Source organism: Hyperolius riggenbachi, chromosome 8 (assembly GCF_040937935.1).
Source record: "Hyperolius riggenbachi isolate aHypRig1 chromosome 8, aHypRig1.pri, whole genome shotgun sequence".
In the NCBI taxonomy this organism is placed as follows: domain Eukaryota; kingdom Metazoa; phylum Chordata; class Amphibia; order Anura; family Hyperoliidae; genus Hyperolius; species Hyperolius riggenbachi.
The window spans coordinates 246,189,643-246,215,338 of record NC_090653.1 but is presented as its reverse complement, the minus strand read 5'-3'; the positions used below and the strand labels follow the sequence as shown (position 1 = coordinate 246,215,338).

General features: G+C 44.9%; 1 protein-coding gene across 5 annotated transcripts in view; it reads left to right on the top strand.

Annotated features, from left to right (window-relative positions):
• The first annotated feature begins 4,497 nt into the window (after window positions 1-4,497).
• The window catches only part of ZER1 (zyg-11 related cell cycle regulator), a 96,785-nt gene continuing 75,586 nt past the window's right edge, over window positions 4,498-25,696 (top strand). For 3 of the 5 annotated variants that reach the window (XR_011023205.1, XM_068248512.1, XM_068248516.1), the window contains exon 1: window positions 4,498-4,660. The gene's annotated coding sequence lies outside the window, so the exon portion shown is untranslated. Of the gene's footprint in view, window positions 4,661-7,011; window positions 7,137-25,696 lie in introns of all 5 variants that reach the window. The other 2 variants (XM_068248513.1, XM_068248514.1) reach the window with 1 other exon arrangement.

Here is a 25,696-nt window from a genome sequence, read left to right as displayed (position 1 = left end):
TCTGCGTACGCTTAAGTACGCCCCTGAATCCTGAAGTGGATTCCATGGAAATGGCCACTCGTATGAGCGGCCGTTCCATGTCAGCTCACGGAGGGTGTCTCCGTGAACACCCTGCGAGCCGATTGGCGGCTCGCAGGGTAAATGTAAACACACGGGGAAGATCTTCCCCGGTGTTTACATGTGTACGGCGCAAGGAGATCGGCGATCCCCGGCCTCTGATTGGCTAAAGCCTATCCCATCAGGCGCAGGACGGAAATCCACAACAGGATGCGTGGATCGGGGGGCTGGCCCTGGAGCTGCGCAGCCGCACTAGCAGCAATGCGGAGTGCGCAGCCGCGGCCAGGGCCGGCGGCCATCTTGATACAGGAAGAGAGCCCGACCCCGGCCATGGGGTCGGGAGCCGTCCAAGGGGGCTATGAGCAGCGGGTACCCGGCAGAACGGCACGGAGGGCACGGATGGCGTCCTCCGTGTCCTACAAAGTTACACAGGTATATAACTTTTTTATGTTTTTTTTTTAAACATTTGGCCTCGGAAGTCCTTTAATGGTTCCTCCTCAACTCCCACACCCCTCTCGGTTGGAGTCCCCCAGGGCTCTGTTCTGGGCCCCCTACTGTTCTCAATTTACATCTCCTCTATTGGCAAAGTCATCTCCTCCCTGGGCTTCAAATACCACCTATATGCCGATGATACCCAAATCTATCTCCACACCCCAGATCTCTCCCCTCCACTATGGACAAGGTCTCCTCCTGCCTATCAACAATCTCCTCCTGGATGTCAGCTAGGTTCCTGAAGCTTAACCTGGATAAAACTGAACTCATAATTTTCCCGCCCCGCTCTGCACCATCCCTCCCAGATATTCACATCACTATCAACAGCACTACCATCCGCCCTACCTCCCAGGCCCGCTGCCTGGGCGTCACCCTAGACTCTGCCCTCTCCTTTAGCCAACACATCCAAAATGTTACCAGAACCTGCAACTTCCACCTTCGAAACATCTCCAAAATCCGCCCCTTTCTGACCCCAGACACTACCAAGCTTCTCATCCATGCCCTCATCATCTCTCGCCTTGACTACTACAATGCCGTACTATCTGGCCTCCCCTTAAAACGCATTAAACCCCTTCAATCAGTCATGAATGCAGCAGCATTTCACACTACTATGCTTCCACTTCTCCCCTCTGTGAAGCCCTACACTGGCTCCCTATCAGCTTCAGGATCAGTTTTAAGGTTTTGTGCCTTACCTACAAATCTGTGCACAAGACCTGCCCAACCTACATTTCTGAGCTCGTCAACAGATATATACCTGCCCGTCCCCTCCGGTCCTCCAATGATCTCCGCCTGACCTCCCCACGCATTTCTCATTCCCATGCACGCTTACAAGACTTCTAAAGAGCTGCCCCCACCCTATGGAACTCCCTTCCACTCCCCCTCAGACTCGCTCCTTCTTTCAACACCTTCAAGCAAGCCCTCAAAACACATTTCTTTAAAATAGCCTACCCCACATCTACCACACTAACTCTCTGTCAATCACCCTTTCCACAGTCCTACCTTATGTGTCCCCCCCCACCCTTTAGATTGTAAGCCTTGGCAGGGCCTCCCCCCTCCCTTAGTGTGGCCTTCTTAATTTTACTACCCCGGCAATTACACCCTTCTCATGGACTAACTCGTACTTGTTTTGCCGGGTCTCTGTAAACCGCATTTTATACCCTGATTGTATGTATAACCTTGTGCTATGTTGTATAACCGTTTGCTACCTCTCTGTCTGTCACCCCTTGTTGCAATGTATGTATCCCTATTTATTGTCCAGCGCTTCGTAATATGTTGGCGCTTTATAAATACAATAAATAATAATAATAATAATAAAGACTCCAGGAAAGCTCTATTTACCATTAGTATTACACATACAATCAATCATCTCATAAGTTTATTTTCAGTTCAGGTTTGCTGTGACATCCCTCGGACTGTTGGGGGAGCCCGTGCTTGCAGGTTCATGATTCTGTGCAGCAGCGATGCGAACAGAAGAGAGATGATCTGTCCCATCCTGAGTCAGACATGCTTCAGCGATCCGTAATGACGCCACTTTCCACACAGGAATGAAGCGCAAATGAACCTTAACTCAGTTCTGAAAGATCACATCTCCTTGAGTTTACATTGCAGCTGGATGTGAGCCAATGCACAGAACCACAGACCACCAATTATGTATTTTAAAGGATAACTGAAGTTAGAGGGATATGGAGGCTGCCATATTTATTTCCCTTTAAGCAATACCAGTTGCCTGGCTGTCTTGCTGATCCACTGCCTCTAATACTTTTACCCACAGACCCTGAACAAGCATGCAGCAGATCATGTGTGTCTGACATTGTCAGACCTGATAAGATTAGCAGCATGCTTGTTTCTGGTGATATTCAGACACTACTGCAACCAAACAGATCACCAGGGCTGCCAGGCAGGCAAAAGGTATTGTTTAGAAGGAAATAAATATGTCAGCCTCCATATACTTCTCACTTCAGTTGTCCTTTAAAGGGACACAGTGCTGACAGGACTTAAAGAGGAACATTAACCCAGGATTGAACTTCTGGCCAATCAGTAGCCGATACCCCCTTTTTCACAAGAATTATTTACCTTTTATAAAATAGATCAGTTGTATGGCTGATATTGCAGTAAAACCCCTCCCACTGTGTGATATCAGGGATATAGCTCTGACAGTTTCCTGTTTGTGAACATTGTTGCATTGAACTTCATTGCAACCTATCACATTGTTAGTGGGTGTGTTTATGGATAATGACAGTTGTTGCTGTTTTTTTTCCTTGTCTGCCAGCAGTAAAGATGATGACCTGCCGACTCATGGTGGATCAACTTCTCACTTTGCAATGTATTGATTTATCCCCCCCATTATCTTTTGGGTAAAGGTCCTCTGCTACGCACACACATTTGATTATTGTCACCTGTCGGGGATTGAAAACATGTTGAATCTGTAAGCAATGTCAGATGGCCAGTGTACACACACTAGATGAGCAAACGATCGTCGGCTGAAGTGGTCGTTATTGGCTGTTTTGGCCGACTCTTATCTAGTGTGTTTACCTATCTTTACAAACCAAATTTTCCATAGTGCCCTAATTAAAGTGTCTCCTATTATTGTACTCCCCACTGTGGTGTTTCCAATGTAATGACCCCATTATAGTGCCTACATTATGGTTCTTCCTTTATACTTATCCCAGTATAGTGCTTGCAATGTTGTACCTTGTATTACAGTTCTTCCTATTGTAGTTCATCCATTTAGTGTTCCCATTGATATTGCTTTGTATTGAAGTGCTGCTAATTACAGTGCCCCCCATTAAATTACAAACCCATTAAAATGCCCAGATTATAGTGCTCATAATTAATGACTACCATTATATCACTCCTCTGCAGGCCTCTGGATTCTGCAAAGCTGCTGGGCTCCCCCAAAGTCTATAGTGGTTCTTTGCAGATAATTCGGCAGCAGAGTGACTCCTCTATCCAGCTAGTGTGTGCCTCCAACAGTCTCCCCGACTTCATCCCCGGTGGCAGCATCTTCTCAATGGATGAAGATGGGGAGCCTTCCTACTGATGGAGGAGGGTGCCAGACAGATAAGGCATACCTCCCAACTTTTTGAAATGAGAAAGAGGGACACTTAAGCCACACCCCTAGTCACACATACCATAAATATGTCATAAGAAAAATATGTTGTTTTATCATTCAAACCACACTGGTCCTTTCTATCATGGTTCATTTTCCTTCATATAAACATTTTACAATTAGTAATATATCCATTTCAAGGATGGAAGTAGAGTCAATCAAACACATTTTTAAGTAGAGAAATATATATATATATATTTAAATAGAAAGAGGGACAAAGTTCTGAAAGAGGGACAAATGAGAAGGAAAGAGGGACTGGGCTCCGAAAGAGGAACTGTCCCTCCAAAAGAGGGACAGTTGGAAGCTATGATAGGGGATTCACTCCACTGTCAAATCTCTGCAGGGCCTAAGGACCACTATACACCTTGGGGGGGGGGGGGGGGGGGGGGGGAAGTAGTCTAGAACCATCCCTCAAATATATAGTATGTGCGACTAGGGGTGTGGTGGGGGCGTGGTCAGGGGTGTGCCTTAAGTGTCCCTCTTTCTCATCACAAAAAGTTGGGAGGTATGCTTTTTTGCCTTCCTAAAGATAATTACCTAATTTGGATCAGTAAAAGATAGAGAGGGATATTCACCCAAATGGGTACCCAACTATAAAAAAAAATGTTTTTCAACGTCTTTCCACACAGTAAAAACTAAAATGGTTCTCTAGGTTGATGGCACAACCTCTGAGCACTGTCTAAACACGGCCCGCGAGGAGCCTTGAAGGAAGCTGAGTGAGAAGCAGGGATTGATGACGTCACTCGGAACTAAGTGTCTCACTCTAGTTTCCAGGGGTTGCATATGCCTGGGACAGAAGCGCTGCGGTTACCATGGTGAATGTGCGGAAGTGACGCGAGAATTGTTGACAGCGGAAGCAGCGGGATGCGCTGTGAGGAGGAGGTGGAGGAGGAGGTCCGGGACGGAGAGCTTCGGAGCTGAGAAGGGGGGAGGCTGCACGGCAGCAGAAGGACCTACCCGGGGGGACGGGAAACGCCGGGACACCGCACTTCTTCCTGCTTGGTGAGAAGAAGCTGTCTTGCAAGCTGACAACTGCTGCACTCCACGGCCAGGCGCTTGTCATTAATCACCGTGACTCTCTCTAATGATTGTGTCAGGCAGCACAAGCTGATAAGGCTGTGTATAAGCTAACCCTCAGGTTGGGCTTTCTCTTAGGGCTAAGGTGGTCAGAGACAACCAAGAAGCTTATGTGGACAAATTAGTTTGTTAAAATAGAATACTTGTCATACTTATCTACCATGTGCTTTTGGGTTTATGGTTAGACTGACTAAGGATGTTTGAGTATTGGGGCATCAGGAAATGAGGTTTGGGGTAGGCACCAGGTAACGAGGGTCAGGACTTGTCATAAGGCTGCTGAGGCTGGTGTTGTAAGGATTAGGGTTGGTGTCCTTTTACACAATATCAGTTGCTTTCAGTTATAACTGAAAGGACAACTGATTTTCAAAGTAATGTCCATATTTTCCGATGGCTCAGTTCACACTATACGCATTATAACTAAAATCGTTTTGACAGTGCACTGCTATGGAAAGTAAAAACCCATCAGATTAGTGTAAAATAGGCCTCAGATTAGGTTAGGCACCAACTAGGGGTAGTTAAACGGGAACTGTAGTGAAAATAACACCATGAATAAAATAGTTTGTTTACAATATTTATTTATAGATTATTGTTTGCCTATTGTAAAATCTTTCCTCTCCCTGATTTACATTCTGAAATTTATCACAGGTCGTGACATATTTAGTCCTGCCAGGTTATCTGTATGGAATGTTTGTTACTGAGCGTTCTATGCACAGAGGGAGATCTTGCTTGTTTGGCAGTTGGAAAACGTTGTTATTTCCCACAATCCAAGAAGGTTCAGAGAACAGCAATTTGTCAGGGCCATGGCTATGACATCACGCTGGGAGGGGATTAACCACAATATCGGCCATACTGACCCCCCTGATGATCTATTTGAGAAAAGGTGAAGATTTCTTGTGGGAAAGGGGGTATCGGCTACTGATTGGAATGAAGTTCAACCCTTGGTTAAAGTTCCTTTTTAAGGCCCGGTTCACACTGCCATTAACCTGCTGGGCGTTTCAATTCCCACGGCCGCGGGAGGGTTTTTTTCGCCCGATTTTTTTTTTTTTTCCCCCCCCCCTTTCATGTAGCTAGCCTAGCGCTAGCTACGTGATTCTCCCCTTCCTCCTCTCTCCCTCCCACCTTTCTGATCGCCGCCGGCGATCACGCCCATAAGGAAATCCCGTTCTGAACGGGATTTCCTTTAGGGCTTCCCACGTCGCCATGGCGACGAATGGAGTGACGTAATCGACGTCGTGACGTCACTGGAATTCCTGATCCACCCCAAAGCGCTGCCTGGTGGCGATTGGCCGGGCTGTGTGCGGGGGCCCTCTTTCGTGTCGGGTAGCGGCGGATCGGCGGCGGCGGCGTCAATCAGGGCAAAGTGCTAGCTGCGTGTTTGAAAAAAAAATTATCAAAATCGGCCCAGCGGGGCCTGAGCGGTGCCCTCTAGCGTCTCTGGACGAGCACAGCTCGTCCAGAACGCTAGGGAGGTTAAAAAAAGGTCCGTCTCCAGATCAGAAGGGAATGGATTGGAATGAATGTGAATGGATCCAATGTTAACCTATGGATCCGTTCACATCCATCTGTTCAATCGGATCCATTCCGCATGATCCACTGAACGGAACGCAAGTTTCCTGCTGCATCAAATTTTCGGGACCGCTGAGCCCAGCGGAACAGAAACGGAAGCTGAAGCGCTGCTTTGGGGCAATGAGAAAACTGAACGTTTCTTCACACTAGTGAAGAAAGGGACCATTCTAATTCTAAGGGGCAAAATCCACTTGGGGAGGGGGTTGAATGTGGGGAAACAGCGCGGAACGGAAACGGAGTTGCAATGGACTGGAAACGGATCCGATCGACCGGTGATCAGATCCGTTTTCCACTGTAATGCAAGTGTGAACCTAAGTTTAGCTACCGAGCAGGAGAGAAAGTTAAGATTAGACACCAGGTACTTGAGGTTATCTTTATGTTCTCTTTATGTTTACTTGTCTAGGATGCAGGGCATGCATTTTTCAGTCTGACAGAGGCGGTGTATGCCTGTGCTTTTAACCATTCAATTGCAACATGTGTTTAGGGACGTGTAGCCTTTCCCCCACCTTTTTTTTATCTTTATGTTTAACTACAACCTTCGCTGGGGTTACTGCTGATCCATTAATAGTCATGCAGAATTATGGTACACATATGTATTTGTACCTGGAATTATGCTGCAGGAAATGGCATTATTATTATTTAGTTTGTATGAAGTGCTGCCACCTTCCGAGTTGTTTCTACAGAGTATTTTGTCACTTACTGTCTTTCAGGGGAACTCACAATATTATCCCTACCATAGACATATGACTATCACAGTCTTGGGCCAGTACGTAACACAGGAGTCTTTGGGCAAGGCTTCCTAATGATCCTGGTTGACCGAGGAGCATACCCTAAGGTGCTTTATATATAATGTTCTGTATCTTGTCTTGGGTCAATTTTAGGGGAAGACAATTAACTTTTTTTGTATGCTTTTGGGGTGTGGGAGAAAACTGTAGTGCCCGAAAGACACCAACATAGACACATACAAACTCAGTTGAAATAGTGCCCTGGCTAGGATATGAACCAGGGGCCGCTACTTTCTTTCCACTACCCCACTAGGCTGCCCGTATCCACTGTCCACCCTGCCGCTTATGATGGTGCTTTGGGCCAGGTACTGCAAAAAGTGATATTTTTGACATGGTGATCAAGAAGCTTCTACACATATAAATTAATCTCTGCTTCTGACTTCCTGCATCCTGTAAGGGAGCTTTAATTAAAGGAGAATTGTAATGTCAAAAAAATAAATAGTTATATCTTTCTTCTACCAGCCCCCCACAGACATCCTGTGCCCACGGCAGGAGAAAACAATCCTCCGGTCTCCCGCCTCAGCTTGGTTCCGGATATTACAACTTCAACGTCGCGGCCCGCTGCGCACGTCCTCGATCCTGCTCACGTCACTGAAAGCATCTGGCGACTGCGCAGGATGCTCCCGGTGAAGGGAGCGGGAGCAAGGATGCGCACGGCCAAGACCTGGCCCACAACATTAGTCTCAAAATCGTTTTCTCACAGCGCAGGCACAGGACGTCTGCGTTGGGCTGGTAGAAGCCCCAGGTAAATTAAACTTTTTTTTTACCTTACAATACTAAGGAAACGTTTTGAGTAAGAATGATAACATTTATTGGCTAACTTAGAGGTAAATAAAAAGTAAGCTTTCGGCTAATATGCCTTCTTCAGACTTTGTTCCTGTATATTACCAAGATGTTAAAACACAGATTATATACACTGGACATTCAGAGGAGAAACATTTTGCAAATGTAAATAAATGTCATTTAACCACCCTGGCGTTCTATTAAGATCGCCAGGGCAGCTGCGGGAGGGTTTTTTTTAAATAAAAAAAAAACTATTTCATGCAGCCAACTGAAAGTTGGCTGCATGAAAGCCCACTAGAGGGCGCTCCGGAGGCGTTCTTCCGATCGCCTCCGGCGCCCAGAATTAACAAGGAAGGCCGCAATGAGCGGCCTTCCTTGTTTTGCTTAGATCGTCGCCATAGCGACGAGCGGAGTGACGTCATGGACGTCAGTCGCCTCCGATCCAGCCCTTAGCGCTGGCCGGAACTTTTTGTTCCGGCTACGCTGGGCTCAGGCGGCTGGGGGGACCCTCTTTCGCCGCTGCTCGCGGCGGATCGCCGCAGAGCGGCGGCGATCAGGCAGCACACGCGGCTGGCAAAGTGCCGGCTGCGTGTGCTGCACTTTATTTGATGAAAATCGGCCCAGCAGGGCCTGAGCGGCAGCCTCCGGCGGTGATGGACGAGCTGAGCTCGTCCATACCGCCAGGCTGGTTAATGCCCCTTTTCTCCTCCGAATGGCCAGTGTATATAAGCTGGGTGTTTTAACACCTGCGTTTACAGTGGTTGCCTATGTGGTGACCCTGGTTTATGAGTATTTATCTACTTGCTTTTTATATCCATTATGTATACTAGAAGAGTACTATACTAAAGGTGCCCATACACTCGTCAGATTGGCAGCAGATAGATAAGAAATGCATCTGATGATCTATCTGATGCGTTTTTAGAACATTTTTTACCAGGATAGAATTCCAATAGATATCAGTTTGAAATCTATTGAAATTCGATCTGATGGCATTTTTTTGCCATCAGATTTCCATTAAGGCCAATGCAAACTGATAAGCAATCTCATCAGATCGACCTAAATTTTCCACCCTGCAAGTTCGATGGAAATCCATCGAAATCGGCCGTCGATCGGTCGATTGGCCAACCGATTTGCAATCGATTGATCGATCGATCGGGATCGATCGGTCGGCCAGAAAATCGGCTGAGTGTATGGGCTGCTTTAGAGTACTATATACTACTATATTGGGTTCTCGGTGTCCCTTCTTTTTGTACATTAAAGGGGCCCATACACTGAGCCGATTTTCTGGCCGACCGATCGATCCAGATCGATCGATCGATTGATCGATTGAAAATCGGTTGGCCAATCGACCGATCGATGGCCGATTTCGATCGATTTCGATGGATTTCTGTCGAACTGGCAGGATGGAAAATTTAGGTCGATCTGATGAGATTGCTTATCATTTTGCATTGGCCTTAATGGAAATCTGATGGCAAAAAAATGCCATCAGATCGAATTTCAATAGATTTCAAACTGAAATCTATTGGAATTCTATCCTGGTAAAAAATGTTCTAAAAACGCATCAGATAGATCATCAGATGCATTTCTTATCTATCTGCTGCCAATCTGACGAGTGTATGGGCACCTTAAGATCTGAATTAGTAATCTTGTGTCTTTATTTATATTCTGCAGTTGCTTTAGAAACAGACAAGTATTCAAGCAAAAGACTGGTCTGTGCATTTGAAGCAGTCCTTGGTAAATGTAACTTGTGGTTTTTATATTAATCCATGTAGCGATCAGGTTCTTTACTGAACAAACAGATTGCATTCCCATGTCCTATTAATTATACAGGGAGAGTGTTTCATTCTTGTGGTGTAAAAGATGCCAGTGATCAGGTTGTTTTGCTTTTCTTCCTCTGGGCTTCTGATTGTGCCTCGGGTTGTGTACAGTATTTATATCACACTGGGCCATCTTAAGAGGCTTTCCCCTAAACAAATTCCAGGTAGAAATATTAAAGTGAAATCACCAGGTTCTATATGTTTGGGACTTAAGTTGCTCGTTTTGTCTTTGTTGTCAGCTGTGTTCCCAACTAACTTAGAGTTTGAAATCTTTACCTGTTTTTGCTGTAGTTTTTTTTTTATTCAATATTAAATAATGAAATCAGTTTTAAAGGGACACTTAAAGGAGAACTGTAGTAAGAGGGATATGGAGGCTGCCATATTTTTTTTCCATTTAAGCAATACCAGTTGCCTGGCTATCCTGCGAATCCTCTGCCTCTAATACTTTCAGCCATAGGCCCTGAACAAGCATGCAGCAGATCAGGTGTTTCTGACAAATTTGACAGATATGATAAGATTAGCTGCATGCTTGTTTCTGGTATGATTCAGATAAGTCTTCAGCCAAATAGACCTGCATGGCTGCCGGGGAACTGGTATTGCTTAAAAGGAAATAAATATTGCAGTCTTCATATACCTCTCACTACAGTTCTCCTTTAAGCCAGGAATAAAAAAATCAGTTTTACTTACCTGGGGCTTCTACCAGCCCCCTCCAGCCGTCCCGTGACCTTGCAGTCACTCACGGAGCCTCCGGTCCCCCGCCGACTAGCTAGTTTAGTTTTCGCTGACAGGCGCAAGAGACCTGGCCTCGCATATTTTTCTTTGCGATCCTGTCAGCTATAGAGTCCTGCGCCTGTGCAGGATGCCATTTAGGACGGGAACATGAAGAAGGATACGCGTGGTCAGGCCTGTGCAGGCACAGAAAGCCCGCCGACTCCCCGTCAGCGAAAACGAAACTATCTGGTGGCGGTGAACCAGAGGCTCCGTGAGTGACTGCGAGGGCATGGGATGGCTGCAGGGGGCTAGTAGAAGCCCCAGGCAAGTAAGACTGATTTTTTTTTTATTCTTGGCTTAAGTGTCCCTTTACGTCTGGGGATTTGTTTTTGAAACAGTACTGGTGGATGTAGATTTGTGATTTAGACATTTTTTTATCTCTGGTCAAAGAACTAGAACACTACTGCTTTTTTTTTTTCACTTGTGGTTTGTCTGGGATCGGATACATTGTTGCTATTAGAAATAGTTTTCATTGTATCTTTTTTATTTACATATTTCAGTTTTATAAGTGTTCTCTAGTCTCCTGCCTGGCTTGGATGCCGCTTTATTTGCCCCTTTTGAGTGAATCACAATTAGCAGTGAGCACAAAAGTTGATCAAAAGTTCAAATTTAGTTTAATCCGTAAACGGAATTTGTGCTTGGACAGGAGTGCGGCCACATATGCAACAATCTGAGGATTAGCCCCAGCAAAGTCTGGTTTCAGTTGAACCATAATTGTGCAACACTTGAAAGCAAACCTGTGAGATTGTAAAGTAAAAAAAAAAATGAAGATGCTTACCTTGGAAGAGGCGAAGCCTTTAGATCCTACATAGGCATCCCCCATTCCAGTGCTGGAACTATTAAGGTTCCACAGAGCTTGTGCAAGCGTAGTAGCACTAAGCCGCCGCTCGGGCTAGGCAGAAAAAGCTGGGTCCGGTTGGCTCAATGCTACTGCGCAGGCGTGTGAGTACCAGCTTCTGTCAACAAGCCCTTGTCATCGTGTTACTGCAATGACTGCTGCATGGTAAATTGCAATGACCGGTTCTCAGTTTTTTTTTGTTTTTGTTTACTTTTTAAAGGACACCCAAGGTGAAAATATATTCCAGTTTTATTTTTATATTTAAATCTACTTTTTAGTTTTTACTGTTTTATTGTTTTTGCTCAATGGCACATTCATTGAAGTATGCCAGAGCTAAAATCTATGAACTATTGACCCTTCTTATCTCTTTCCTGCTCTCAGAAGCCATTTTTCTGTTTGGAAAGGGTTTTATAGCTGTAATTTCTTATCAGTGAGGGTCACGCTAGTCGGACCCAGTCTTGACGAAGACAGGAACTGCCACTTACATACCTGAGGTTTTAACTCTTTCAGGTAGAGAAAGAAAAAAATCGAACATAGTATTGTTATTTGTGTGCTAGGCACTGTACATACCCATGTCTATCTCATCATGTCACATGTCACCTCGGGTATCCTTTAAGGTGCGTCTCAGTCTGCCACCAGATCGATATATCGCTATATCGGTATATTAAATCTGATCAGAGAGTAATCTGTTGCCTTGATAATTGTTGTAATAATTTTGATTGATTTTGGCTGGAAATCAATAGAAATGATAGATCGGGGTGGCCATATTGCAGCCTCAGTATCATTGTGATTTAATCGGCGGGATATCGATGCAAAAAATCGAGTAATGTGTGGGCACACTTTTGCTTCCTGCCTCTCCGCCACAAAAAGGAAAATAGAGGTTATTGAAAATTGGAACATTTCCTCCTCTTCCCTATTGTATATCTGCTTTTTTCCACAGCTCTGGTCAGTAACCTAATTTACATGTAAATGCATACTAAAGTAGTCATCAAACGAAAGTACGAAAAACAAATTGTGACAGATGTGGCCAGTCCTTAAAGAAAAGATCACACATCCAATATGGACCAGGGGGAAGAAGAGCAGCAACCCAACCCTTACCCACCAACGGACCTCCGTTATGGGGTACTTAGTTGCTTTTAAAAAGAAACTGTAACCAAGAATTGAACGTCATCCCAATCAGTAACTTGATACCCCTTTTCCCATAAAAATCTTTTCCTTCTCACAAACGGATCATCAGGGGGCTCTGTATGTTTGATATTGTGGTAAAACCCCTCCCATAGTGTGATGTCAGGACCATGGTTCTGATATCACACTGTGGGAGCCTTGTTGCATTGTGGGAAATAACGGCTATTTACAGCTGTTTCCAACTTCCAAAAAAATAAAAAAGCAAGCAGCATCTCCTTCCACTGACATCACCTGCCAGCAGTAAAAATGTCACCTTGTGATAATTGTCAGAATGTAGATAAGGGAGAGAAAAGATCTTACAATGGGCAAGCACTGACTAAATCATTTATACATAATTATTGTAAAAATGAAGCACTCTTGCACTTTTTTTATCATGTTATTTTCACTGGCGTTCCTCTTTAACCTGCCTGGCGTTCTATTAAGATCGCCAGGCAGGCTGCGGGAGGGTTTTTTTTTAATAAAAAAAAAACTATTTCATGCAGCCAACTGAAAGTTGGCTGCATGAAAGCCCACTAGAGGGCGCTCCGGAGGCGATCTTCCGATCGCCTCCGGCGCCCAGAATAAACAAGGAAGGCCGCAATGAGCGGCCTTCCTTGTTTTGCTTATATCGTCGCCATAGCGACGAGCGGAGTGACGTCATCGACGTCAGCCGACGTCGTGACGTCAGCCGCCTCCGATCCAGCCCTTAGCGCTGGCCGGAACTTTTTGTTCCGGCTGCGCAGGGCTCAGGCGGCTAGGGGGGCCCTCTTTCGCCGCTGCTCGCGGCGAATCGCCGCAGAGCGGCGGCGATCAGGCAGCACACGCGGCTGGCAAAGTGCCGGCTGCGTGTGCTGCTTTTTATTTCAGCCAAATCGGCCCAGCAGGGCCTGAGCGGCAGCCTCCGGCGGTACTGGACGAGCTGTGCTCGTCCAGACCGCCCAGCAGGTTAAGAGTGCAAATATCTGGTTGCAGGTTAAGACCACACATTTATTGAATTTTCAGTTCAATTCCCAGCAGATCATGCTGATTAAATCTGTCAGAAATCTACGACCCAACTTTGCATATCGATCGTTTTTTCCCTGAAAGTCGGTCAAACCGGGAAAATCTGTTTAACAGCATCGGTAGATTGACGGACCATAGTGTTGCGATGTTTGATGCAGCACAAGGCTAAGGGCCGTCATTCTACTGGTGGATTCCCCGTCCCAATCGACAGATTTGCTGTCCAGTTTGTTTTTCGGAAAAAAAACAATTGATCTGCAATGTTATGTCATCGCAGTTCGGTTGATATTTAATAGATTTCATGCTGAAGTCTATTGAAAATCTGTGTGAGGAAGAAATGGATCCCCTCCTGATTGGATTCTGATCAGAGAGGGATGGATGTTTGTCACATTGGGTGGCAATCTAGTAGTGTGTGTGCCTACACAGTTCTGGAAGTGAGCAATTATAGCAACAAATTACAGCACAAGAGCAGGGATAGGAGTTCAAGGCACAGCAAGGAGCATAGTGTGAGGGAAACATACAGGCCAGCTGTATGTATGTAAAACATGCTGCTGTGCTGTGGTTACTGAAGAAAGAAATAATGAATGATGCAGTTATAGGTTTATTGCTCATCCTCTATTATACGACAGGCTACGTAAAGAGAAACTGTAAATTTGCCCAGTCGGAGCCAGTTGGCCCAATCGGAGCCCTCCCATCTTGCTCCCGCGGCTGGGAGCATTCTTCACCTGCGCGGTAGTACTGAGCAGGCGCATTGCGCTCCAAGCCTTGTGAGCACAGGGCTTGAAGCCGGGATGCGTGTGCCCAGTACGCCCCGACTAGCCAAACTTACAAGGTTTCTACCAGGTCCAGGAGAAGACGAAGGTAGACATCGTGGGAGCGATCAATGAGGACAGTGGTGGCTCCAGCTTCAAATTTTGTGGGGGACACGATGGCTGGCTGGTGGGGCCAATTTGGGTGATCAAAATCAGTGTTTGCATGATGAGCTTTAGACATGTTTTACCAAACTGAGGTGATAAGATAAATGTAAACATCACAAACCGAACTGTTCAAATGATGGTGCTATTATCAAAGGAAAGTTACCTACAGATGTACTTGGCTAGTTTGCTGGCATGCTTAAAGCCTCATCTACACGCGTAGATGAGGCTCCGATCCGGCGGCTCAATTAGCCGCCGTATTGCCTCTTCCGCGTCCCCGCGCGTGGCCGGATTCAATACCCGCTCATCCCCGTGCCGCTTATCTTCCGTTCGATTCCCTGCCATTGTCCCCTCGTGGGGAACGAGCAGGGAATCGGCGGTAGCAAGATCCGACCTGTCGGATCTTATCAATCGAGCCGCATGACCGGCTCGATTGATAACACACATCGGAGCCTCATCTACGCGTGTAGATGAGGCTTTAATCTTTACTTGCTAGCAAGCTGCTCCTGTGTGGACAGATCAGACAAATAATTTCAGCCCAGCCTGTGTCTGATGACTCTACAACCAAGGGGAGGGGAAAGAGGCAAGAGGGAGAGAAACACTGTGTGTAATTCCTTATCTTAGTAGTTAAGCATTGCTGGAGGCTAGAACTTGTATTTTACAGGCAGGAGGTTTTGAATCAGGATTACGGCTATAGCGGAGCACAGTCAGTAACTTCGGCGCCGTCAGAAGACTGAGCTGAAGTTTCTTCTAAAACACTGTAATTCCCCTTCCAGCAATAGCTGGAAACCGAATTACATTATTCCCTACTATCCACAAGGACCTAGAGGGGGAATAGAATTTAACGCCGCCGGGAACTTGCGCAGAAGCAGGATAAGCCATATACGGGCTGTATCCTGCGCCCAAGTCTCCCGGCGGTCAATTTATATGTATGCGCTGGAGGAAGCCCCAGGTATGTATAAATCTTTTATAATCAGGGCTGTGGAGTCGGTACAAAAATCACCCGACTCCGACTCCTCAGTTTATGAAACCACGACTCCAACTCCGACTCCAGGTGCCCAAAATTGCCTCGACTCCAACTCCGACTCCACAGCCCTGTTTATAAGTGTTCATCTCTGGTTTACTTCAAATAATACTAGTTGCCTGGCAGATCTGCTCATGTATTTAGCTACAGTAATGTCTGAAAAAACCCAGAAACAAGCATACAGCTAATCATGTCTGATCTGACAATCATGTCAGAAACGCCTGATCTGTTGCATGCTTGTTCAGGGTCTATGGCTAAAAGTATTAGGCAGAGGGTCACCAAGATAGCCAGGCAACTGGTATTGCTTAAAAGGAAATAAAGATGGCAGCCTCCATATCTCTCTCACTTCAATTGTCCTTTAAAATGCATAATTCGTGGTCTGTGGTTCTGTTATTGTTCTTTTAAAAGTCCACTATCGTAAAAATTTAAAAATTTAAAATACATGAAAACACATAAATGAAAAGTACATTTCTGCCAGAGTAAAATGTGCTATAAACCCTATGTTGCTGTCACTTACAGTAAGTAGCAGAAATATGCCAGGCTTTGGATTCGCCCATCTCCTCATGGGTAATTCTCAGGGTTTTCTTTACTTTCAAAAGCACTTAGTGAACAGCAGTTACCCAGTCCAACTGTCAGAATATTGTGCAAACAGGTGGGGGGGGGGGGGGGGGGGCAGCCGGAATCTTTGTATAGATTCTTTCCAGGGAGTGCTTTTGTAAAGAATAAATGAAATGCTGAGAATCCCCCATGAAGAGATAACTAGTCAAAAATCTGTCAGATTTCCACTAATTACTGTAAGTGAATGCAACATAAGAGAAAGGTATTTTATAGCTCATTTTACTCTGGAAGAAACTTCTTATTTGTATCGGTTTAAATGCATTTTTAAATGTTATCATTTTTTTTTTTTATTTAATGTTCCTTTAGGCAGGGAACACACTTGACTGTTCTCGTGTGCGTTTTCTGCACAGAAAAACTGAGAACTCATGTTAATCAATGGGCTAGTACACACTTAATATTTTGTTCGCGTGCAGAAAAAAAACTGACATTCTGCATCCTGATTCTGCACATTTTGTCAGTTTTTTGTATCAATTACATCAGCTGCTATGAAAAAACGCGCGCGTTATCCTGCATAGAGACACACTTGGTGTGCAGAAAAAGTATGCAGGAAAACGCGCGCAGAAAACTGAAAGACAAGTGTGTTCCCTGCCTTAAACAATTTAGTCATTTGAGAATCCTTCTTGTATGTTTTGGGGATATTTTAGCCTGTACTAGTGTTCTCCCCAGGCTCTTTTAGCCGGATGCTCCACCCGGCTAGTTTTGGTGAGCACCCGGCTGTCATCGGCTCACCTCCTCCTATGCTGTGGGCAGAGTTGCGCACAGAAGCACCAGCCCTGCATTCTCTCATCTTGCCCCACCCGGCTACTTTTTCATGCCACCCGGCTGGAAATAATTTCTGGGGAGAACACTGCTGTACAGTATACAGGAAATCTGTGGTATTTGCTCGCAGCGCATGACTCATGGCTTTTATTTTCAAAGCTGCTGTAGGAAAGTGAAAACTATACAGTAATGCGATCAGTTATTGGAAAGATAGGGGAATTTACAAACACATCACCTATGATTCTGTGCTGCTCCTTAGAACTCAGTGTTACGGATATGTGAGAGTTGTCACATTCTCTGCTGGAGCCTGATCAGCGCAGCTGCAGGGTAGGCACAGCTCATTTACCTGTTACTAGTGCTGTATCTGGTATGGGGGGGGGGGGGGGGGCTTGCTTGCTTGCTTGCTTCCTGCACCGCTTTTAGTCTCGGTTTCCATTTGCGGCGGATTTGTTTGGCAATTCTGGGTTCAACAGTTCTGGGCCCACTCTGCTCCATTTTACTGTTGTGTTCGCCTCCAGTGGCAGGCGCATTGCACCAAAGGTGGCTATGGGTAACTCATCCTCTTGCCTGAAAGAATGCAGCACGTTCGGACTCTCTGCTTGCCGGCAACTCACCAAACAGATTTGTTCTTTTTAACAACTGCACTGAGCAGAGCTTGCAAAAATGCACCCAACCAGTATGCACCAAGCCTTATGCAGGAAGTATAGAGTGAGCAGGAGCCACACCTAATTCAAACATTTTATGTTGTTTCGCCGTCTCTACATTTATTGTACAGTCGCATTTAAAGCAGTTTTGAAGTGAAAGTGAAATTAAACTTGTGAGATAAGTGTTTTCCCCAGGCTCTTTTAGGCGGGCGCTCCACCCGGCTAATTTTGGTGAGCACCCAGCTGTCATCAGCTCGCTTCCTCCTCCTCCTCCTATACTGTCAACAGAGTTACGTCTGCCCTGCATACCCAGTCAGGCCCCGCCCGGCTACTTTTTCATGTCACCCGGCTGGGAAAAATGCTGTGAAGAACACTGAATAATAATGCGAATTAGGAGTTTCCTAGACTTAAATATTCTTCCAGTTTAAGATCATCGCTATACGTTGCAGGGATTATTGGCATTTATAAATGACATACCCTGACTCCATATGTACACAATTCAGACTTTGGTCTACAGTGCTTCCTATAACTCATGATAGGTTATACTGTGCATTTCTGCCCATAAAGTAGTCAGGAACCTACAGACCCTCCTTTCACCTAAACCACGAATTGTCATGGCATTAGGTAATATATTTATACTCTACTAGACTCCAGTAGTCCTCAAGAAATGCTCTGTCTCTCTTAAGTTTGCTTGTAATATAGTTCTCTTTAAATGGGGCTGACCTTACAAATTTTTGTACTTAGGTTTTGCATAATGTTGCAATGCATTGAATCTCATTGCTGTATCCATCCCCGCATCTGAACTAATGATGTTGGCTACCCACGAGGAGGAGGGCTGCCTCCCAGACTATATAAGCCACCTCCTAACGTCTCACAAACGACACCCTGACGAAGCATGCATGAAACCGGTCAGTGGGTGGAGCCATATATCCCTGTCACAAAACCTTCTACTGCACAGGAGATCCAGGCAGCAGTAGCCATGCCGGACCCGGCTGATATATCTATATGTGGAGACCGCACTGAGCAGCCAAAATATATGGTCAGGCAAGTAGCCACTACAGACTTACTGGGCTTCGCTTTAAAGTGATCCCGAACCGAAACTCTGGTTCAAAATGAGATACCTAAATAGCCTCAGGATTCCCCCATTCGCTGAGCACGGCTCCCCTCCAGATCGGGTCCACACTCCTGCTCTAACGAGCACGGCCATGCATGGCTACGCTGCAGGAAGAGGAGCTGCATGGCCCCGACATGATAAGCAACAATGCCTTGCTAATCTTCGAGGGGGCGTCCTCAGCGACAGGGGAATGAGCACCGAGCGAAGCCTCAATAGAGTCCTGAGGATTCCCTCTCTTTAGGTAAGTATCTAATTTTGTACCCTACTCAAACTGATTCAAACCTATCCAATCCCCTTTACCCTAATTACTCTTATTCTCACACATGCTAGATGGATGTCACCTGACAGGGATCAGAACCCCGATCCCTTGGGCAACCTAACTGGACCAAGGCACTATAGAGACGGTCAGTTAGCATGTAGGCTAACTACGGTGTTAAGGAAGGGTGTTCAAGAGGATGGCAGAGGATCTAGAAAAGTCTTGTAGGTAGGAGTGAGGTGAGGTGACCAGAGAGGGAGACAGGAGAATATTGTTAGTAGAGCAGAGATTCCGTGTAGGATGGTATCTGGAAATAAGTTGATTTATATAGGAAGGAGCTACGTTGTGGAGAGCTTTTGTATGGAAGTGTCAGGATGTTAAATTGTATCCTTGGCAGCCAGTGAAGGGGCTTATACAGGATCCACACCATACAATTTTTTGGCAGATTTACCTGCCGGATCGATTATTTCCAGCATGTCCGATCTGAAAATTGATCGCTTTTTTTTTATGTTTGTGTTTTGTTTTTTTTTAGCAGTTTTCTGACCGATTTCCGTTCGTTTCTATGGAAATCGCTAAAAAAAAATCTTATCGATTCTCAGATTGGACATGCTGGAAATAATCGATCTGACAGGTAAATCTGCCAAAAACGTGTAGGTTGTGGATCCAGTATTACAGAGGGGGGAGAGGGGGGGGGGGGGGGGATAGGGCTGGAGGAGAGGTGGATGAGTCTTGCAGCCTCAGGTGGGCAGGTCAAGAAGGGAAATGGTACACCGCATTCCAAATAATTATGCAAATCATATTTCTCTCTGATTTCCCTAAACAGTTGATGCAAGTAGCAGTCCGCATCATTTTTAGTAATCAACCATCAGAGTATAATTTGAATGTTACTGAAGAAGCCTCCTAATAACGGTATGTTTTTTTAAACATTAAAAACTTAAAGTGGACCCAAATTAAAAATACAAGATTTCAGAAATAAAATCTTTTCTAAATTATAATAAATATCAGACTTTTTTTCAGCTGCATGATGACAAATATAAAATATTTTACATTTATTGGAGGAACCCCTCCCTTCCTTTCATGTTGCCGGGACAGAATCCGGCAGACTGGTGGAGGAGCTAAAAAACAAAACGCACTACTGATGATGTCACAGGAGAGGTGATCTCAGCTTGTGTGAGATTTCACAGACGACGCCCCTGTGAGGGAGGGTAGCTGATGACAAACACACCCCCATGATCTAAAACCTCCTACTAAGCTCAGAAGTAATGGCTGCCACCTGTATAAGGCTCCATTCACACTTGAAAGCGCAAAACGCTGGCGATTACCGCCGGCATTTTGTGAGAGTGACACTGTAGTGATTTTCCCGCGATCGCGTTTAGCACTTCTATAGCACTGAAATGCGATCGCCGGGAAATCGTCTGAAAATGGTGCAAGCTACGCATTTGCGTTTGGTGATTTGCATTAATCACCGGCGATTAACGCAAATTGCTCAAGTGAGAACGGCCCCAGAGGGTTTTATTACACTAGCACTTTAAAAAGCGATAGCGTTTGAGCGTTATGCCAAAATCACCGGCAAAATGCTCTAGTGTGAATGGGGCTTAACCCTAGTTATGAAAAGTGAAGGGTGAAAAGCATGCACTGAAATGCTCATAGGCTTGAAGGAGTGTTTATCTTTGTATGTGTCAGAGTGGTGCAACTAAATATTTTGAATTAAAAAAAATGTTTGGTTTGGGTCCGCTTTAAAATGCACTTTTCCAAATTATTACGTACGACAGTTTCAATACAATTTATAGGTTGTAAAGAACTGAAAATGGTCATTTGCTGAATTTGCATCATTAGGAGGTCATATTTACTGAAATCAAAAGCTAAGCATTTAAAGATATCTCAGCGGGTCAAGTTGCATATGAACATAGGACCCCTTATTTGATACAGTAGTAGCTTTTCAATTCTTGCATCCATTGAACTTGTGAGTTTTTGGAGAGTTTCTGCTTGAATTTCTTTGCAGGATGTCAGAATAGCCCCCCAGTGCTGCTGTTTGGATGTAAACTGCCTCCCACCCTCATATATCTTTTGCTTGAGGTTGCTCCAAAGGTTCTCAGTAGGATTTAGGTCAAGAGTGGATGGGGCTACACCATGAGTTTCTCTCCTTTTATGCCAATAGCAACCAATGATGCAAAGGTAATCCTTGCAGCATGGGATAGTACATTGTCATGCATGAAGATGATTTTACCACAGAAAATATGGTTCTTCTTTTTGTACCATGTAAGAAAGTGGGCAGTCAGAAACTCCACATACTTTTCAGAGGTCATTTTCACACCTTCAGGGACCTTAAAGGGGCCTATAACTCTCTTCCCATGGTTCCAGCCCAAAACTTTACTGTGCCAACCCCTTGCTGACATTGCAGCCTTGTTGAGATGAGGTGGCTGTTAACCAACCATCCACCACTCCATCCATCTGGACCATGAAGAGTTGCACTGGCACTTATCAGTAAACAAGACTGTTTGAACATTAGTCTTCTTGTAGTTCTGGGTCCATTGCAGCTGTTTATGCTTTTAAACTTAGGTTAGGGGTGGTTGAATAGAAGGTTTATGCACTGAAACCCTCTGGAGAATCCTGCACTTGGATGTTTGCGGGACTCGGGAGGCACCAGCAGTCCAAATATGTGTTTGCTGCTTTGTAATAGCATTTTAGCAGCTGTTCTCTTAATCTGATGTATTGAATTGGCAAAAACCCTTCCTGATTTTGCGTTTACCTGCACAAACCCGTGTGTGCCTTGAGTCCGCCACAAATATTTTAATAGTACAATGATCATGCTTACGTTTTCGTGAAATATAAAGGTTTTCCAAGGCATTTAACTAATTCACACTCTTCGGCAGCAGAGAGATCATTTTTCTTTCTCATATTGCTTGAAAATGATGGTCTGCTTAAAAATGTGGAACACCCATTTTTAGTAGGTTTTCATTTAATCTGGCTCACCTGGCAAACTGGTTATCAAAGGTGTCCGAGATTGATTTCAGTGATCAAAAGAGCCCTAAGACACAATACCATCCATGAGTTTAACTGAAAAATAAAATATTTAATCTTTATGACACTTAAATACAATTGGCATAGTAATTTGGAATGCGGTGTATACTCAACCTGTTGGTACTATAAGCAACTTTGTGGAACACCTGTACACTAGGGATGATCAAAGAGATTCTAACACCTCCGAGTTGATGCACATTTTTTTTTTTATGCGAATATATGCTGTTTGGAAATAGACCAATCAATTTAAAACCAGGTTTGGATTGATTGATCAATTTTCAAACTGCATATATTTGCATAAAAATTTGCATCAACTTGGAAAAACGTGCATCTCATTTATCATCCCCTACTGTACACATGCTAAATTCTTGGCTTAGATCACCCCAAATAGGTGCCTCAGCTGAGTCAGGCTCACACGTGTGAGGCTTTAAAGGGGACCTTAGGGGAACTAAAGGAAAAAAAAATTAAGTACCGTATATACTCGCATATAAGCCGACCCATGTATAAGCCAAGATACCCACTTTTCCCTCAGGAACAAGGAATCAGTGATTGTCTCAAGACGCCTCTAGAATCATAGATATGCAACCCAGCGATTGCCACACAGGAGGAATGCCCAATCATTGCACCACTGACACGTTGCTGGCACACTCCCCTCCACAAGCCAGGGGACACGGGCAGTCTTGAGCAGTGCACTCTGCACACCATGTTTCAGGGGATGGGGGACACAGACATAACAGGGAGACAGATAATAAGAGCAGGATCACTAGTGCACGATCCTTACGCTCCTCTGCCAGTAACAAAACCTGCTTCACCGTTTGTTTTGCTCCACTGACTCACATATAAGCCGAGGGGGTAACTTTTCAGTACATTTTTTGTGCTGAAAAATTGGGCTTATAAGCGAGTATATAAGGTACTTCCCTAATAAGAGGATCCAGAGGCTTCCCTCTTCTTAGGCAAGTCTCTAATTTTTCAATAATGAAAAAATCAGCACTTGACCAGTTCAACAAATATTGGTACAGGCACCCAAAGCTCACAAGCCTTCAGTTACCAATCACCAATAAAAAGTAAAATCAGGGCTTAGCAGCCCAATCCAGCCCAAATCACAAGGCTGAATCAGGTTTTGTGACTAAATTCCCAAGGCATCTGTTCCAGTTTTATGGTCCACAGACAGATCCCTCAGGACAACACTGGTGAAAAAGGCACCCGGGAAGGATAAAACTTCATTAAAAGCACTATAAAAATGGAAAAAGGAGGTGGCTTACCTCTCCAATGACACTAGCGAGGATTAACAAAAATGATTTTATTTGCACAAGCAATGCGTTTTATGGGTACTCAACCACTTCCTCAGGCCAATACAAACAGCCTAAGAGCCAGCGCACTCAGGAGGTCCTATGCATCACTTTACCGCAGTATCCCAATCAGGTTGACCAATGTGGTGCATGCATGAAACAAGGTACAATGGTCTAGGTGTAGACCAGGCATGGGCAAACTCGGCCCTCCAGCTGTTACTGAACTACAAGTCCCACAATGCATTTGCCTTTATGAGTCATGACTGTGGTTGTCAGACTCCTGCAATGCATTGTGGGACTTGTAGTTCCTTAACAGCTGGAGGGCCAAGTTTGCCCATGCCTGGTGTAGACTGTTTATTTATATCAAAAGGCAGGTACAGATGAAACCAATAATAAAACGAATGTTAAAATCAGGGCTGTGGAGGCGGAGTTGAGGAGTTGTAGCAATTTTTGGGTACCTGGAGTCAGAAGTTTCATAAACTGGACAGTTGGATGATTTTTGTACCAACTCCACAGCCCTGGTAAGTATTACACTAAGGCCCCCTTTACACTTGCGTGTTTTCATTGTGTTTTGTTATCCGTTTTTACCGCACGGTAACTGCTAAAGCAATGAAAGTCTATGGGACATTTCATACCTGATGTGGTGCGATGCCGGGTGGCAGTGAGGACTGGATCCTAGCCAGTCACTTCCCCTTTCTGAGTACATTATTATTATTTAGTATTTATATAGCGCCAACATCTTCCACAGCGCTGTACAGAGTATATTGTCTTTTCACTAACTGTCCATCAGAGGAGCTCACAATCTAATCCCTACCATAGTCTTATGTATGTATCGTGTTGTGTATGTATGGTAGTCTAGGGCCAATTTAAGGGGAAGCCAATTAACTAAATAGTATGTTTATGGGATGTGGGAGGAAACCAGAGTGCACGGAGGAAACCCACACAGACATGGGGAGAACATACACGGTGCAGATAGTGCCCTGGCTGGAATTCGAACCGGGGGCCCAGCGCTTCAAGGCGAGAGTGCTAACCTCTACGCCACCATGCTGGTCATCATCAGCGACGTACTGATATCTAATAAATATATGGTCAAAAAGAACACGCCCATTACCACACCCCGACACCAATCAAGGCCCACATAGACAGCATAGCTGCACCATACATCCAGCGCGTCGCACAAGAAGCGGGCGATCACACCCACTTCTGAGTGGCAGCACATGTTGATTGGCCAATACTTCTTCCTGGGTATGTTATTTTTGTCCTTAGGGTTGCCTCAGGTGCTCTGTAAAATCTCACATTCTTGCCAGGGTTTGAGGCTGGAGCGCCAGCATTCCTAGGCAGATTTGGAGAATACTTACTAGGATTTGATGTGAACTGTATAACTGATGACATCAGTACACTGGCAGATGCATACAGGTTGTAACTTTCTATGAAAATGAGCCACACCTAGGCATGGGATTTACCTGTTGTTCTTGCTCTGATAACCTACAAGTGGATTGCGACAGGGCTGTGTAATTGATCTCTTGTAAGTCATCCTGCCGCCTCACATGTGAGAGTTATAAACATTGCGATGGCTTTGATTGTAAGCAGATGCTGTGTCACTGTCTAAAATAGGTCACAGAGCCAATTCATAGTGTAAGAGTGAGTCAGAGAGAAAATTATTGCAGCAAATGACCTTTTGAATGCTTCTTGCCAACCGTGACATTGCTGTACAGCGTGCAAAACCAGACACAGTGGGATACAACAGCTGCATTCTCACATTGCCTCTTTTCAGGATCAGATAACCAATGAGATTTGTAAAGATGTGCTTTTTCCCCCCCAAAGTTTATTGCATCTGATGGGCAAAATAAAAATGGCTCTCTCTATAGCCTTGGGATTGAAGTGGAGTTCTGTTCAATGCGCCCCCCCCCCCCCCCCCCCAAAAAAAAAAGAATTCAAGGTTCCATAAACTTTACCCTGTATGAAGTAAGTTATTGTTATATCTGCCTAGTAAGGATTCTTCTGGTCCCAAGGATGCCACTGTTTTCATTGCCCAATTCGTAGTCACCAGGTGCTGCCAAAAAGATAACAGGGAATTAGGGCAGATCGCTGTTTCAGGCTGACAAGCCCTTTATCAAATGGCAGTGTGATAAAGGACATCACTGCTGCCTTTTGCCTCATGTAATAAAAGAGCTTAACTACTACTTCGAGTGCTCCAGACTATGTTCTGTGTGTGAACTTTACAGGCCCCTTGAGACACAGGGGTTTAGGTCTTGGCACACCACAGTTTTCCCACTTTACATGGTGCTCCTCCACACTGCATTGGATGTATCTTTACATCCAACATGCCATTGCACACTATGTGAACTAACCATAGGATAACATTGAGCCTGCAAGGATGACATTCTGCAAGAGTGTGAACCCTGCTTTATGTAAGATTCTGAGGTGGAATAATCTTTGGTACTAGGAAGGAATTATTGTGGGTTTAGGGGGAGGAGAACAGTAATTGTTGGCTTGCTGACATTCCATGTGAATGCAGCTCGGTTGACAGCTTGGTGCTGAAAATGAACAGATGTCAGCGGCAAAAAGAACAGTTACAGAATTACGTGAAACCTTCTCT